Genomic DNA, 16,655 nt, shown 5'->3' with positions numbered 1-16,655 from the left:
TTATGTTAGGACGCAATTTTTGTTTGTTGTTTGACGCCGCACTCATCAATAGTCCAAGTAAATGACGGCTGTATGTAAATAATCAAGTCTAGACCAGACCATCCAGTAATTGCTATGATGAACATCGATCAACAGAATTGGGATGCGATGACTTGCATCAACTGGAACTGTATTACCCCCCAAAAACAAATTGCCCCACATTATGTTTGAAAGAAGTTATCCTTTAAGCAGATAATAGATTATGTCACAAATTTTACATTATTGAGATGATTTTTGTTAAAAAAACATTTTGGCTCATAGTTTAAATTAAAATGGTTTTGCATATGTGACAGAAAAAATATCTATTCTCCATACAAAATCTGATTCCCAATCTACCCCACTAGTATGTATGGTACTTTTTTCTGTTCTTCGCTCGATCTGCCGTACTGTTTGCATTACATTAAGACATAGTATTCGCGATTTTGTGCATCTCGGATTCATGATGTAAGACGCCATTCTACGGATATTTGCGATATTTTCGGAATGAGATGGATCCAGTAAATCGTTGTCCATCGGTCACGGTTCGTTTAAAAAAGGCGGTGTCGGTGTGTTGTAAGAGTGCAAACAGTGTGTTGTCAAAAAATGAACTCTGGAGTCCCGAATAAGGAGTGAAATTGGCTGGTTATCCCGGCCTGGGGATAACACCGACCTTCTTATGATGGCGACTGTGTCTCTCTATGGCTTGAACGCCAGTACAAATGGAATGACGCAACCTTCTATGCTGCAATGCGGTACTTCTATTCATCAGTAGCCATAATGGATAAGTGAAGTATTCAGTCAGTCCATGTTCACTATTGTACTCATAAGTAGTTAGCATAACTGGTCTAAGACCAGAAGAGCTTATAAATGGCACATTGGCCATCAAGTTTGATGTATATATGTATGCTAACTTAGGACCAGTTGGTCATTATTGATAATGGAGGCCACATTACGGTTGCACAAACGAATCAAGGAACATTTGATAGATTCTTAACATTTTTGAAACCGAGATATTGATGGATTGATACTTGGATAGTTCTGTTATAACGTTAAACATGCAGCTCAAAAACATTAGAAAATGATAACAAATAAAACCATTATAGCTGCAATGAGTAGTTGCATTAGATATAGTTTGGGACAGATTTTTTAGCTTAAAAGGAATCAATAGATAAAAGACATTTCACATTTATCACAAGTGTATTCTGGACATTTCATAATTATCATTGGATTGGTTCCTGGCTATCGTCCATTAGTTCCGAATGCGTGTCACAAAATCAATAGAGAGATGAGCGATCTGGCACGTAGGCTTCTGTATTTTTCCGATTACGACACACATGAGTTCATAGTCAGATCTAACTTTTAACGAATCAAAATGAGGTATTGTGACATGTGACAAGGACAGGCCAGGCTCGAACACTATAAAATGATACCTTCAACATAAGGAGTGGAGAGCGCGGTTTGCAATCGATCGAGTCGAATCCCGATCGTTCTAAGTTTCCCCAGTTAGTGACGAGTCTGGTCGGTCTTATCCTCTCCTGTACTGATAGATGGGCTGAGAGTAAGTAAAACCATGTGAGTATAAAACTGGTGTTGCGTTTCTTTATTATGCGTGTGTGAATGCTGATAGAGACAACTTGGAGTAAGTGTCGTTAGACCAATCACTCCTTGACGGAGCTGAGCCGCAGCGGACATTGCGAGTGGCAATGTCATGGCGTAATTGACCACAAGGACCAGGAACGGCAATATTTTTAGTAACTGTATTTGGGTCGCACTTGACGCCCGAAAGCAGTTACGACATGGTGGAGCATGCGAGTTTTTTCTTGAACAAAATGTTTAATACGATCCCATTCTTTGTTTTTCGTATTGTCGTTCTCATCCTTCAATTCCGTCGCCACACTCAGACTTACGTTTGACGGTACGGTTTCATTTTGACGTATGGATAGGGTATTCTGGACTTACATATTGCACTTGGGCTGGTAATGTCTCATACACCAAATTCTGATACATCTCCGTCAGGTGTCCGTCTTGCCCCAGCTCGCCTCCTTACTGGTACGATTTTCACAAATTCCCCCCGAGTTGTCATAACTCAACCGCCCTCCCAACCACCCCCACCACCCCCTCCCAACCACCCCCACCGCCCCCTCCCCAGGACCCCTCTCCCCCTATTTCTGAACAGAATTTGGACTTATCACCCTCTACCAACGAGCTTTTACATCAGTACGCTTGTGTTCTCCCTGATGTTTCCTCATTAAGTTCTACCTCAGGCCCCGACGTACAAAATCCACCCCCTGACTTCAATGAGGGAGATTCGACCTTGATGCCATAACATTTCACTCGCAGAGACACGACGCATGCTGCTGAATGGCTTGACCGTTTCCTTCATTTTGGAAACTTTAAAAAGTGGACTGACGCACAGAAAGTAGAAGTTTTTCCACTATTTTTGAAGGACTCGGCGTATCTCTGGTATAAAGTTCTTATACAATCGCTAGGGGAAGATATCATCATTTTCGATGAGGTAGAGAAATTATTCAGGGACAAGTACGTCCACCCAACTGACCGGTGGGCCCTCCTAGAATCTTTCGTGAGACGTAGGTTATCCCCAACTGAACCTATAGACACGTATTTAGCGGATTTGACCCAAACAGCTAGCCTTTTAGGTAAGACTGACATGGACTTGATGGATGCATTTGTTCGGGGACTGGATGACGGTACAAGACAACACGTGCTAATGAAACAGCCGACGGCTCTGAACGGAGCTGTTTCGTTTGCATGTTTGGCTCGATCCATAATCCCTCAAATTGAAGAAAATGCAGGTGTGAAGTTGGCAATCAATACTCTGAGAGACCAGATTGCAAAACTCGCACCATCGTCGTCCAATATTAATACCTTCCAGTCACAACAGAATCGATATTCCCAATCCCCCAGACAGTCCTCTAGGTATACAACTCGGCCATGGCAGCCTCCCCAACAGCAGTTCCAGCCACTCTCGTATCCGGACGGACCACACCAGCAGAGACGCCAGCCCCCTCCTCAACGCACACAGTACAGCACTGGACGGACCATGGCTCGGGCACGCGCCTGTTACAGATGCGGTGTTGAGTATGATTTCTCTCACCCTGATAGATGTCCCGCACGTAATAAAAGGTGTCATTATTGTAAGAGAGTGGGACATTTGCAACGTGTTTGTAATGTCCGGTTGCAGTCAGGAGCTCCCCAAAGCAGATAGCAATTAAATTCACGACCACGCAGGCCACCATGCCACTGTGCTGAGCATGTTTTTGACCCCACTAACTTGCACTCCCGTGAGTCGCCGGTTACTATTTCACCAAGTTACAATCGGCCTCAATCTCCTGTTTTGCAAGTCACTTAAAAAAATGACAACATTAAGGATTCATGTTATTTTGGGAGAACAGTTAGTTTCTACAATTGTGAAGTTTTTTTATGACTCGGGTCTGTGGAAAGAAATCCCCATTCAAAAGTCTGATGTGACCTCTCTTCAAGGAATAGGTCAAAATATTGTACCAGTATTAGAACAAGTTTTACTTCCCATCACTATTGGTGATTTCCAAATGGAACAACGCTTTCAAGTAGTTGCAGAGTTAGCGTCACCAATGTTTTTAGGATTAGATTTTCTGATTCAGAAAGATGCTGTCTTAAATTTCCAAACTTGCACTTTGACTCAAAATGGCTCAACAGTTGTTCCCATTTGGACAAACAATGATATCCCACCCCCAGTATCTGATCCCCATCCACAGACGATAGAGCAGGAAACCATCCCGGTTCGAGCACAGCAGGCATTCACAATTCCCCCTCAGTCTGAAATCATTTTCCCAGTTTACATGGGTTGTTCCCCGTCTGATCAGGTAGGCATATGTTAACCTAACCCAGTCCTATCGGAAACACATCAGGTTTCAGGTGCTCGTTGTCTTGTTTCGGCAAGTTCAGGGAAAAGCGTGTACCAAATTATTAACACTAACGATTTTGCTGTGGACATTCCAAAAGGTCATGAAGTTGCGCATTTCACTTTGGTACACTCCGATGAAATTACACCTCTACAGTCACATTCCCCCTCCGAATCGGAACCCTCCCTCTCTCAGTCAGAAATAGACACGAGATTAGGTGAGTTGAATATTGATTTTCTTTATCCCACTTGTCACAGGAGCAACAAGCACACATAGGTCAGTTGATAGCCAGGTATCGCGACTGTTTTGCCATCAGAAATTGGATTAAATGATTCAGTGCAACATGATATTGCTACAGGAGATGCCCCACCCGTTAGGCAAGGATTTTACCGTACAAGTCCTGCTATGCGTGCAGAGATAGTTCGTCAAGTTCAGGAGTTAGTAGACTTAGGCATATGTGAACCAGATCATGATAGCCCTTTGGCTTCTCCAGTTGTCATGGTGCCTTAGAAACAGACTAAGGGTTCTACTCCAACATGGCGTTCTTGATGTTTTGGGCACAGCACATGCAAAATAGTACACAACTATAGATCTGGCAGCGGGATATTGACAATTAGCGCTGAATGAAGAAAGTAAACCCAAAAGTGCATTTGTGACAGCTAGTGGTACCTATCACTTCAATCGTATGGCTTTTGGTCTGGCCTCTGCTCCAGCAACATTTCAAAGACTGACCAATGACGTTTTCCACAATCTAAATTGGCGTAAAACAATGTGCTATTTAGATGATGTTTTGTGCTTCTCCTCGGATTTATAGACACATTTTGAAGATTTAGCAGAAGTATTTTTGTGCCTACGCAACGCAAATTTGAAAGCGAAGCCATCAAAATGCCAATTTGCTAAACTGTCAGTTGCTTACTTGGGACATATTTTTTCAAATAGTGGAGAACAAGTAGACCCTGAAAAAACTAGCGTGATAGCTTCGTTTCCGACGCCAACAACGCCCAAAGACGGTAGGATTTAATCGTCGCTTCATTCAAAGTTTCTCCAAAGTAGCAGCTCCTTTTCATTCATTGTTGCAAAAGGATAAAAAAATTGTTTGGACGGAAGCACAAGAACAGGCATTTCAAACCCTCAAATCTGCTTTGCTAAAACCACCCATTTTGGTATTCCCAGATTTTGAAAAACCATTTATCCTATACACAGATGCTAGTGATGAGGTTCTAGGGTATTTGCTTGGTCAAAAGGGTGCCAGTAACAGAGACGTGGTAATAGCCTACAGTGGTCGTGCTCTGTCAAAAACAGGGAAAAACTATGGAATTACAGAAAAAGAATGTTTAGCAGTAGTATCAGGTATCAAACATTTCAAGGTATATTTGACACATGCCCCATTTACTGTAGTGACAGATCACAGAGCTTTACAGTATTTGAAAGACAATTAGGACCGCTCAGCCAGACTGAGCCGCTGGTCACTCTTATTGAGTGATTACACTTTCACAGTTCAGTATCGACCGGGCAAGAACTTGGGTAACGCAGATTTCTTGTCCAGATTGCCTTACCCAGAATGCCCACCAGGGTTAGATGACCCACTTTCAGATGTTTCCTTTTTGTTTGCCACTGATACGAACAGTACAGACAATGATCTCGCCAAGTCCGATGACCACGGCGACCAAATATCGATTGTGACTGCAACAGATGTAACATCAGAGTTGTATGATGCCTCCACAATTGACGACCCTCTTAGTGTAACGTCCGACCCCCTAGGATATTACTCCTTAGCACAGAGGCAATATGACGACCAAAAACTACGGGCGCTGATTGATTGCATTAAGTTTAAAACCTTTTCTACTGATGACAAGGCCACACGTACATTATTGTTACAAAGCCAGGATTTTATCCTTGACAATGACATATTGTACCCCTTGTATGCGCCGCCCAGCCGGGGCCACAGGAAAGACAGAATCATTCGTCAACTGGTGATACCTCAGTTGTTGGTAAAACATGTTTTACAATCATACCATGACAGCTTGTTGGCTGGACATGTTGGTATTGACAGAACATTCAATGCTATTAGACAGAAGTACTATTGGCATCATATGCTGGAGGACATAAAGCAGTATATTTTGTCATGTACTGCCTGTCAAACAAATAAACGTGACTTTCACAAGAGACCTGCCCAATTACAACCATTACCAGTCCCTGGTACATTGTTTGATCGTGTTCAAGCTGACTTCCTAGGGCCGTTACCACCCACAAAAGCAGGTCATAGGTATGTTTTTTTGTTAACTTGCGCATTTTCTCGATGGAGCGTGGCTATTCCGATTTCCTCGTTGGAGGCTGTGGAAGTAGCCAAGACATTCTACTCAAAATACATTTGTGTTTATGGGATCCCCAGAGTGTTATTGACGGATAATGGCACTTCCTTTACCAGCAAACTTTGTCAGCGGTGTGTTCAATATTGGGAATCAAACCATTGAAAACTAGTAGTTATCACGAACAAACCAACAGAGCTTGTGAAAGACTCAATTCGTTTATCGTGCAAACGCTCCGCATGTTTATCAATGATAACCAGGACAATTGGGATGAACTTGTCCCTAGTGTGATGTTTGCCTATAACACTAGCCCGGCAACGCAGAGTACTGGCTTTTCCCCCTACTTTCTCCTGTTTGGTCAAGAATGCTCAGTATCCGTTGATGTTGAATTACAATCATTTGAACCCCTACCACAAACAACTTAGCAAAGGCTTGATGTAATTTTACGTCATATAGACGTTACTAGAAAATTGGCGCGTACCAATTTACAAGAGGCCCACAACAAAGCGAAATATTACTATGACAGGAAGACCTCAAATCCAATCTTCCAGCTCGGAGATAAAGTATGGATCCATTCCACGGCACGTGCTGTTGGGAAATGTAAAAAGCTAGGCCAGATATTCCAAGGACCTTTTTACATTGCGGATGAACTGCCACATTTCACCTATAAGTTACGCCGTTGTAATGATCACAAAGTCCTGAAAGTTCCAGTCCACGCCAACAGGCTTAAACGGTTTGTCAACCCGAAAGATAGACCAACTAACCCACTCCCAGTTGTTGCTACGGACAACCAAACGAATCCGTCTCAATCTGACAATAATCACACGGAGATGACCACCCCGGCCCCGACGCCTCAGACATTAACCCCCAAGCAGGCACAGAATCCCGATTTTGATTTACAGGAGGATGACGTTTTCATAGTAAAACGAATCTTAGCGCATAAAATAGTGAATGGAGAAAAGTACTACAATATTCACTGGGACAATTTCACGTTACAGTAGGCTACATGGGAACCCGAATCTAATATCCCTCAAGGATTGATTCGAGGTTACATGATACAGAAGTCATTAAAAAAAAGAAGCGCAAGCGTTAGAAATCTTAATATATATTTCGAATAGCGTTTCAAATTAATTGTTATGTTTCGTTTCCTTTTCAGTTACAGCACTGCAGATTTCATATTGAGGACTGATGAACCTGATATTGATTTTTGCATGTGTTTTATTTCAGGTTTAGAATTACATGATGTTTTATGCATGGAGCTAGCACATGCTATAGATCGTTATTACGTTGTTAGATGATTCCATTGTCACAAGGTTATAGGAAAATGCAATCGTGCATATATGTTGAAAATGTGTATTGTTATTGTTAAATATTGTGTTTTGAATACTCCGAATACTCGGATTATTTACAGTTATGTGTTGGTTGACATTGAAGAAAACAAATCATGGTCATGGGTTATGGACGCACATGTATTTCGCGGGCCACGAGAATACAAATGAGTTACAATATACGAGAAATGACGACTACGGGTCGCATGGTTATATACTCCTTCTACGAGATGATTCTGGCTGCACATGTATTTCACAGGCCACTATAAAGCAAGTTCGCTTTGTGTGTATATACGAGAAAACAAATGAGTTACAATATACGAGAAATGACGACTACGGGTCGCATGGTTATACAATACGGTTACAAATACAGTGAAGTGAAATACGATGATGAGAATTGAGATACAGTCATGTGAACTGAATACAGTCATGTGACGTGAAATACAATGACGAGACAATAAATAATGTTGTGATGATATATGTTGATACTGTAATAGAAGTTCGCTATTGTTGGATGTTGCTTACTCGCACGGTTCCTAGTGTGAGATTATATATTACCTACTTGTGACAATTGTTATCATACTTCTAAGATACAGTCAGTTATTATTAGCGAGGTGAAGATTCGAGATGAATACATTCAGACAGTTACTAGGTTTCACAAGACACGGAAACCTTTCTTACGAAACATCAGTGATATATGATATTTTATTTGAAGTTAATATTTATGTTTATGCACTTATTTCTTTGAACTTTAGAATCCAGAGGCCTCCTCCGACCAGTATGGGTCTTATTCATTGTCATCGCGTTGGTTAGCATCCAGAATCGGGTTATTTCCGTGCATTCGGAACTCCGACTTCCATGGGGATTTGTCTTCGAACATATGTCACGAATCGACATTTCCCAGAAAAATGGATTCATATCTTTCAATAAAAATTGCTTGATTTGGATGGAATGGGCAATAGATCAAGATATCGAGACTTTTGTGCCACATATACTTTGGCTTGTTATACCGTTTCGGCGGTAGATGGATATATAGAAGAGGCCGAACGAGAGTTGTTCGCGTATTGGACAAATGTCCATAAAGACATTAACATGTTAATTCCCCATATTAACATTTTTCACAAAGATTCCCGTACGAAACGAGTGATACTTCCTTTTATTGGATCAATAAGTCGTTCGCTGTTTGGTACTGCTACAGTCGAGGATGTTGAACGACTGGCGCAGTATGTTAAACAATTGTCGTTGCATGCTGCTAATACTTCTCGTGCTTTTCAAGTCCAAGTTCGTCAGATGTCGTCATTTATGACTAAAACAAATAAACGCATTTCATCCGCCCTCGCGGGTATTAAAACAAACCGGCATTACTGGCATAAAAACCATACTACTAACGTGCAAGGGTCGCATTGAGAAGCGTCCAGCTTGTCAGATGTGTATAAAATTCCTTGTTACTGTGCGTTGAAACTGGATGAATTCGACATAGACATGAGAATTCATAAATGTGAGAAAAAGTCAACTGCTTCAAAATTATACCCACCTAATCTTTTACTTTTATCGGAATTTTTTAATGCATCCATCTTAAAAAAAACATTGACAGTTTACAGCCCCTTCTTAAGTATTCCGCTTTTAAGATCCCACATTTATGAATTGATGATAAAGTTTTTGATGAAATTCGTAGAAAGGACACAGAATTTCAAGTTAATTTACGCCTTATTTCTCAACTTATGAAAAAGGCACAGGTCATTTCGGATAATTTAATTGATGGTAATTGGATGCATTCGAATTCCCTTCCACCTTACGCTTTAGATGGGGATTTAACCAACCCATATCACTTAACGGCAAGCATAGCCGCGGGTTTATCCCTATTTCTCTTAATAATCGTTCTTTTTTTATGGCTTAAAGTTCGACGCTTATTTTTTGCATTGACCTTACTTACAGCAGGCTCCCCAACTGACGGTTTGACAATTTGGAAAACACATCAAACTACCCCCGTCCAAATTATCCCCCTCCTTCATTTATGTCGTTGATTAAATCCACTATTTTCTGTTTTTCTGATCATATCGACAGTATTTCTGGTATTCATTTTGCTTTTTCGAAGAATAAAAAAAGTCAATCGACCAGTTACGTCACTGGTTTGACATTTGACAAATTCCTTTGCTTTTCATGAAATTATGGTCTCACAATTTTATCTTTGTCCCCGAGACCTCACGTTAACGGCAGGTATTCCTTTAACTAATTTTCGTATTCAGCGGGTATTCCTTACTTATTTTTCACTGTTTGATTGTCACAATTTGCAAATTCAAACCCCGACACAATCTATATATATTTCGGGAAAATGTATGTAAGTTGCCTGATGGCGTTTCGTTTAAAACGATTCCTTCCTTCCACGACAGGTGTTTTTATGGTACTTCAACATTGTGGAGTCGCTTTTCCGTTCCCTCTGACATAATTCATATACAAATTGCCATCTGCCACGGGACGATAATGATGATGATTCCCTTATCTAGATATTTTTTCTTGCCCGTAATATCACATATTGTAATTGCTTTGTTTTAACCATTTTACGGACCAGTTATTTGTGAGTGTTATAAACGATTGTCAGTAGGGCATTATAAAATAGACTTTAAAATGGTTACGAATTTGAAATATTTTATCAGATTCGTTATTCCCCTTTACAGATATTAAATTACAAGGAGAAAGTTTATTTCTACTTATTACATCTCATTATTGTGACAATATTGAATTCATTACTTTTCTGAAGAGACAAGACCTGTATTTGGAATTGGGTTCTCTCATATGATGGTCATCTGATGGTCACTTGGTGACATTACGTTTCATTATTCTAATATTGTGTATCTTCTATATTACTTGCTACGTTCAATTACTATCGGTGTTTCAATGTGTGCTCTCAGTCCATCCCTTGATAATTATATATGTTGTTCGTTTTGGTGTTAATAACTACAAAGCATTTGCTGAATGTTGTTGGTTAGAATTTTATGATATTTTATCCGACTGTAATGTTCAAGCAGTCCATGGGTTTTGCGATTTGTTAGTGCTTATAATTGTCTTTTTATGATTATATTTGTCTACGCAAGTGAACCTGTAACGAATAATCCAGAAATTCGATTCCTGCCGTTACCATCCTTATATGCAGATATGCATATGCCAGAAGACTATTATTGTATATATAGTCTTATTTTTACAGGCAGAAGTCTGAGCTGCTGCTGTCACATCTTTATATATATATTAATATTTTTATAGTTGGTATGGTATTATTCACTTGTTGTTCGTGAATTACCAGTATTTTTAAGTGTTGTAGATGATGGCCGTACCCCATTCTATAGGGCGGAGAGTCAAGCACTTCCCCCGCTGTCGTCTGGTCTACGCCAAAAAATTAATCTGGCTTCTGGCTACACACTTGCTGTCAAGGATGAACGCTGTCCTATCACATCTGCCGCTAAACACAGACCGCAAGCCACAGAGGGTTATCCATATCTGTCAGCACCCCGCCGTCTACAGCTACAGGTGCTCACGACGACCGCATACACGCTGTGACTCTATCGGCATACAACATCTTTCGACAGCGACCGGTCAACGCTCACGCAGTGTCAAGAAAAGTGGACCTCTTGCTTTGCCACCGCAGCCGAGGACCAGACTGTGTGCATAGGCCGTGTGTTTTCAAGGATTCCATGACGTTGGACAGCGTTCCGCCAGTTGACTTTTCGAAACAAGAAAGGAGCCAGTGAATTCGATTGGGACCAGCGACAAATGAACTTTCGTGAATGGTGGTGCCATATTGTGGCCATGTTCAGTGACATTTGACATTTATGCATCGCTATTAATTAATTCTATATTGTATTTGAATAATAGTTCGTGATAATTATGCTTTGTGGTTATACGAAGTAACATAGGATCATTTCTCTTATTCTTTAGCAGGTAAATACATTTTGACTGTTCGAGTATTCGCTGTTTCCCGGATCTTTACAAAACATTTGAAATTGGTTACAATTTAATATATGGAATGATCGATCCTTTTTTACTTCTATTGTGTTTATTGTGATTGTATTTTCCATCTCAGACCTGAACTCATGCTTAGGTCTTAAGAGCTGTGGGCAGCTCTTGTCCACAGGCGGAGGATGTTATAAGGTTAAAAATGCAGCTCAAAAACATTAGAAAATGATAACAAATAAAACCATTATAGCTGCAATGGGTAGTTGCATTAGATATAGTTTGTGACAGAACTTTTAGTTTGAAAGGAATCAATAGATAAAAGACATTTCACATTTATCACAAGTGTATTCTGGACATTTCATAATCATCATTGGATTGGTTCCTGGCTATCGTCCATTAGTTAATGAAACAAATAGAGAGTTTCAAGGTATATTTAATTTGGAGCTTCCGGATGCGTGTCACAAAATCACTAGAGAGATGAGCAATCTGGCACGTAGGCTTCTGTATTTTTCCGATTACGACACACATGAGTTCATGGTCAGATCTAACTTTTAACGAATCAAAATGAGGTATTGTGACATGTGACAAGGACAGGCCAGGTTCGATCACTATAAAATGATTCCTTCAACATTAGGAGAGGAGAGCGCGGATTGCAATCGATCGAGTCGAATCCCGATCGTTCTAAGTTTCCCCAGTTAGTGACGAGTCTGATCCTGTCCTGTACTGATAGATGGGCTGAGAGTAAGTAAAACCATGTGAGTATAAAACTGGTGTTGCGTTTCTTTATTATGCGTGTGTGAATGCTGATAGAGACAACTTGGAGTCAGTGAGTGAGTGAGTGAGTGAGTGAGTTGGGTTTAAAGCCGCTTTTAACATTATTCCAGTTATATCACGGCGTGTCAGCTTAATGTGGGAGGAAAGCCCGAAGTGATGCAGGTCTAAGACGTTTACCACTTCGGTGAAATCCACGAGAACGGGTATGGTGCTGACAAACCTAGAAACATAACTGGGGCGAACCAGGATTCGAACCCACAATCATAGGTTTCTGGCGTGCCCAAGGGACGCAACTCTGCACAGCGAATTGCGGCGCCTTAGACGACTGGGCCACCCGTGCCCCCACTTGGAGTAAGTGTCGTTAGACCAATCACTCCTTGACGGAGCCGAGCTGCTGCGGACAAGGCGAGTGGCAATGTCAGGGCGTAGTTGACCACAAGGACCAGGAACGGCAATACATTTAATAACTGTTTTAGGGTCGCACTGGACGCCCGAAAGCAGTTACGACAGTTCCTTATACAATGCAAGCATGTTGGTAAATATTAATAAGAGGTTATAGGTCACAGGAGAATGGAAACGTCTGTGGAAAGACTTACATTGAAAATCGAACTGTCTTCAATTATTTAATCTCTCTTGAAAGTGGCAAAATGGGAACCCCATCTGCTGAATATTTTCATGAACTCAGTAGTCGATGTGAAGACCAAAGCTCAAATGTTGTTATGTGGGAAGCCAAAGTCCTTGACGGACGATGGACCATCGTTTGGTATTTAGGTGTGCGAGACACATCCCCTGGACAGCAATCACTTCTGTGTGGAGACATTTGCATAAAAGTACATGAAGGACATGATCGACTAACAATTCACAAATGCTAACTGACATTTTACGAAATCGTTGAAAGTCCAGACCAGATTACAAGAATGATAAAATAATGGCAGGTTTGTTTGGGATTTCGTCATCATATATAATCGATTTGAAGGACATAAGATGGTTGTATGAAATTCGACCGCCAAAGGTGACCATAGCCAACTTGGAACGGGTGTGAGAAAAATATTCATTATAAGACGGTTGCGCATACAAGAGGCCTTATATTCTGGCGGTAACATTTTCATGTGCACTACTGACTATTGTGAGAAATAATAAATAGACGGAAACAAAGAACAAATTGGCAACAGAACAATACATTAATGTCCACGAAACAGGAATTCACATGCCAGTTTCAACACATTTCCAATTGTCAGTTCACAAGTCAGTATCAGGTATGAACACCATCACAAGTCAGCATCAGGTATGAACACCATCACAGGTCAGTATCAGGTATGAACACCATCACAAGTCAGTATCTGGTATGAACACCATCACAAGTCAGTATCAGGTATGAACACCATCACAAGTCAGTATCAGGTATGAACACCATCACAAGTCAGTATCAGGTATGAACACCATAAACAGTGACACAAGTTTGAAAATGGAGTCTCACTGAGGACACAATATGGATGGGGAAGGATTGTGAGAAGTCATTCCAGATCTGGACCAAGCCTGTCTCTACTTGACCAACGTTTCATTCCATGTCGATGGGCGAGAGATCTGGCGAAACTGCAGGCCAAGGTGATGTTCTCTTGTCCAGTGATATCCGTGACCAAAACTGCAACTCTAGGGCGTACATCGTCCTGTTGTAAAATGAGGTGACGTCCACAGATCTGGAGGAATTGGAGTTGAGGACGGATGACGTCGTCACGGTACCCTTCGCCGATGCATATGACCCCTGGAGTTGTCCTGTGATGTGAGGTGATGCCTCACAACCACACAATTACGCTCCTATCACCGAATGCAGAACGTCGAACAACACACGCGTTAGGGTAACGTCCCATCCGACGTCGATATAGATGTTGACGGCCATCACTGCTGTCAAAATGGAATGTGGACCAACCTCCAGCTCTGTAACCTGAACCTCAGAAGTGGTCTTTGCCATGCCAGTCGTGCATTTCGATACGCCTCGCATTAAACAATGTTAATCCTTGCACTAACTGGACGTAAGCCACGAATGCAGCAGGGTGTTAAAGTTGACGCCTGAAACCGATTTCTTCGGTGAACAAGACGGATATGACTATCTTGCCATTACTCTTGGACGTCCAGTACGAGGTTGGTCCCTGGTTTTGCCATACTCAGTATTACGTGCACTGTAAATATGTGACATGGATTTGATGCATGCGATGCCCTGTATACATGTGTAATTTCAGGGTCATAATGGGTACCGGTAATCATGACAAAGCGTTTGTACATGTGATCATTCTGAATATTTCATGTCAAATGTATTTTAATTTGATTTTTATGGTTCCCAGGATTTTGTTGTCCGACCCGTGAAAATCCGGGGTAGAATAGGTCTTCAGCAACCCATGCTTGCCGTAAAAGGCGACTATACTTGTCGTAAGAGGCAACTAACGGGATCGGGTGGTCAGGCATGCTGACTTGGTTGATGTATGTCATCGATTCCAATTGCGTGGGACGATGCTCATGATGTCAATCACTGGATTGTCTGTTACAGACTCGATTATTTTTTTAGACCGCCGTCATATAGCTGTAATATTGCTGATTGCGGCGTTAAACAACAAACAAACAAACAGTTCAGCATCAATCTGTATTCAGAATCAAGTTCCTGATCTAGCCGACCCTGTGGTATTTTGCTTTATGGGCTACGTAACTGAGCAATGGGTTGAAAATCATGAAAGAGACATTTCCATACTGAATGGAGCCCTACCCCAAACCACGTTGAAGGATGGCATTTGCGCATAAATGCAATTGAACACTTGGACCCCAACCTCTTCAAATTTATGGGCATTTTGAAACGGGCACAAAGTCGCAGCGAAATCCATATGAGCCTGTTGGTATCTGGAGGGAGACAGCCATGAGGAAAGAAGAAACATATGACCCTAGATGACCAACTAGACCACGAGGAGAGAGAGCTGTATCTTGTATGCAGTCCTCATCATACATTGTGGGACTATGAATTTTGTGAACTGCTAATATACTCTTCAAAAACAGAAACGCAAAGCCAGATTTGTGTGAGGTAAGAACCTACATTTATAGGAGGAACCGTACAGGGTATTGAGCCACAATGTTGTGGAGAGAACACTTGGTCATCTCAGTTATCGGTACATGGTAAAAGTCCAAGGTGAAAGTCAGCTACCTCCAATAACTCGTATGTCCCAACATCATTCAAAGTACATTTATTCTTACCTCGGTTTTAAGCGTAGTATATTTGTTTATTTTAACGGTTGGCTAAAATTGCATACCATTACCAGCAGCTGAAGGGTTGGTGTAAATCCTGCGTGGGAGGCGTGCAGGTAGCAGAAGTAATGTAAGTCCCCTCGGTCCCTAGTCAGGTGGCCTAACTTTAGTTGCTGGTGATCTACAGCCCATTTTATATTGTATTGTTGATTATAAATGTATTGTTTTAACTGTTCTCAACTAGTTTTACAATTGAAACTGTGATATTCTAGTTACCTTACTGTCCATCGTTGACAGCTTTTTATTAAATCAAAATGTAATTATTATAACTGTTTCGTCGCGATATGGCTGAAATACTGCCGATGTGACGATAAATTGCACTCACTCACTCACTCACTCGTATGTCCCACGTTGGAATCGAAAGGGCCTGACATCTCCTGCCCATTGAAGAGACGAGTATGCGAATCACATCCTAGGGGATGGTAGCCCACTCGGCCTGCAACGCAAAAGATCCAACTGCTGCAACGGCTGGGGTGCAGGCTGACGTCATCCCGCAGGAGCTCTATCGGGTTTAAATCCGGGGATCTGGAGGGCCAGGGGAGAACATCAACGTTGTTGTTGTTGTGTAGACGGGCTCTTGTGATCCGTTCTGCATGCGGTCGAGCGTGGTCCGGCTTGAATACACCGTTGCCTTTGGCTGCAATTAGGAGGACGTGTGGTTGGAGAAATTCGTTGATGTATCGTTGAGCCGTAAGATTGCCCTGAATATGGACCAAACCTGTCCTTCCATGATCAGAGATAGCCGCCCACATTATAACGCTACCCCCACCAAACCTTTCGACTTCCGGTACGCAGTTTCCGGCGTAAAGGTCCCCCCCCCCCCCCCGATGTCTGTAGACCCATGCTCTACCATCCCCTCGACGCAGAAGAAATCTTGATTCGTCGCTGAACCAGACATCTCTCCACCACAGTTGATCCTGTGTTGACGACACCAATGCAATCGTTGTTGACGATGTTGTCGACCATATGACGCGTCGAACAGGACGTCTTGCTCGTAGATCTGCTGCCTTTAAACGGTTTCGTACGGTCTAGTCGGATATTCTGCGCAGTTCCGGTATTTGGGATGCGGTTGAGGTGGCTGTGGTCGTCCT

General features: G+C 41.8%; 1 long non-coding RNA gene across 1 annotated transcript; it reads left to right on the top strand.

The window, feature by feature from the left end:
* The first annotated feature begins 1,518 nt into the window (after positions 1-1,518).
* Positions 1,519-12,250, top strand: LOC125383643. Its single transcript, XR_007222852.1, has 3 exons — positions 1,519-1,536; positions 12,100-12,104; positions 12,212-12,250. It is a non-coding gene; the product is annotated as an uncharacterized LOC125383643 (long non-coding RNA).
* Positions 12,251-16,655: the final 4,405 nt, after the last annotated feature.

This window comes from Haliotis rufescens, unplaced genomic scaffold (genome assembly GCF_023055435.1).
Source record: "Haliotis rufescens isolate VD_foot unplaced genomic scaffold, xgHalRufe1.0.p SCAF_25, whole genome shotgun sequence".
Classification (NCBI taxonomy): Eukaryota; Metazoa; Mollusca; class Gastropoda; order Lepetellida; family Haliotidae; genus Haliotis; species Haliotis rufescens.
Note: the sequence above shows the minus strand (reverse complement) of the source record. Positions and strands in the feature narration are given on the sequence as shown.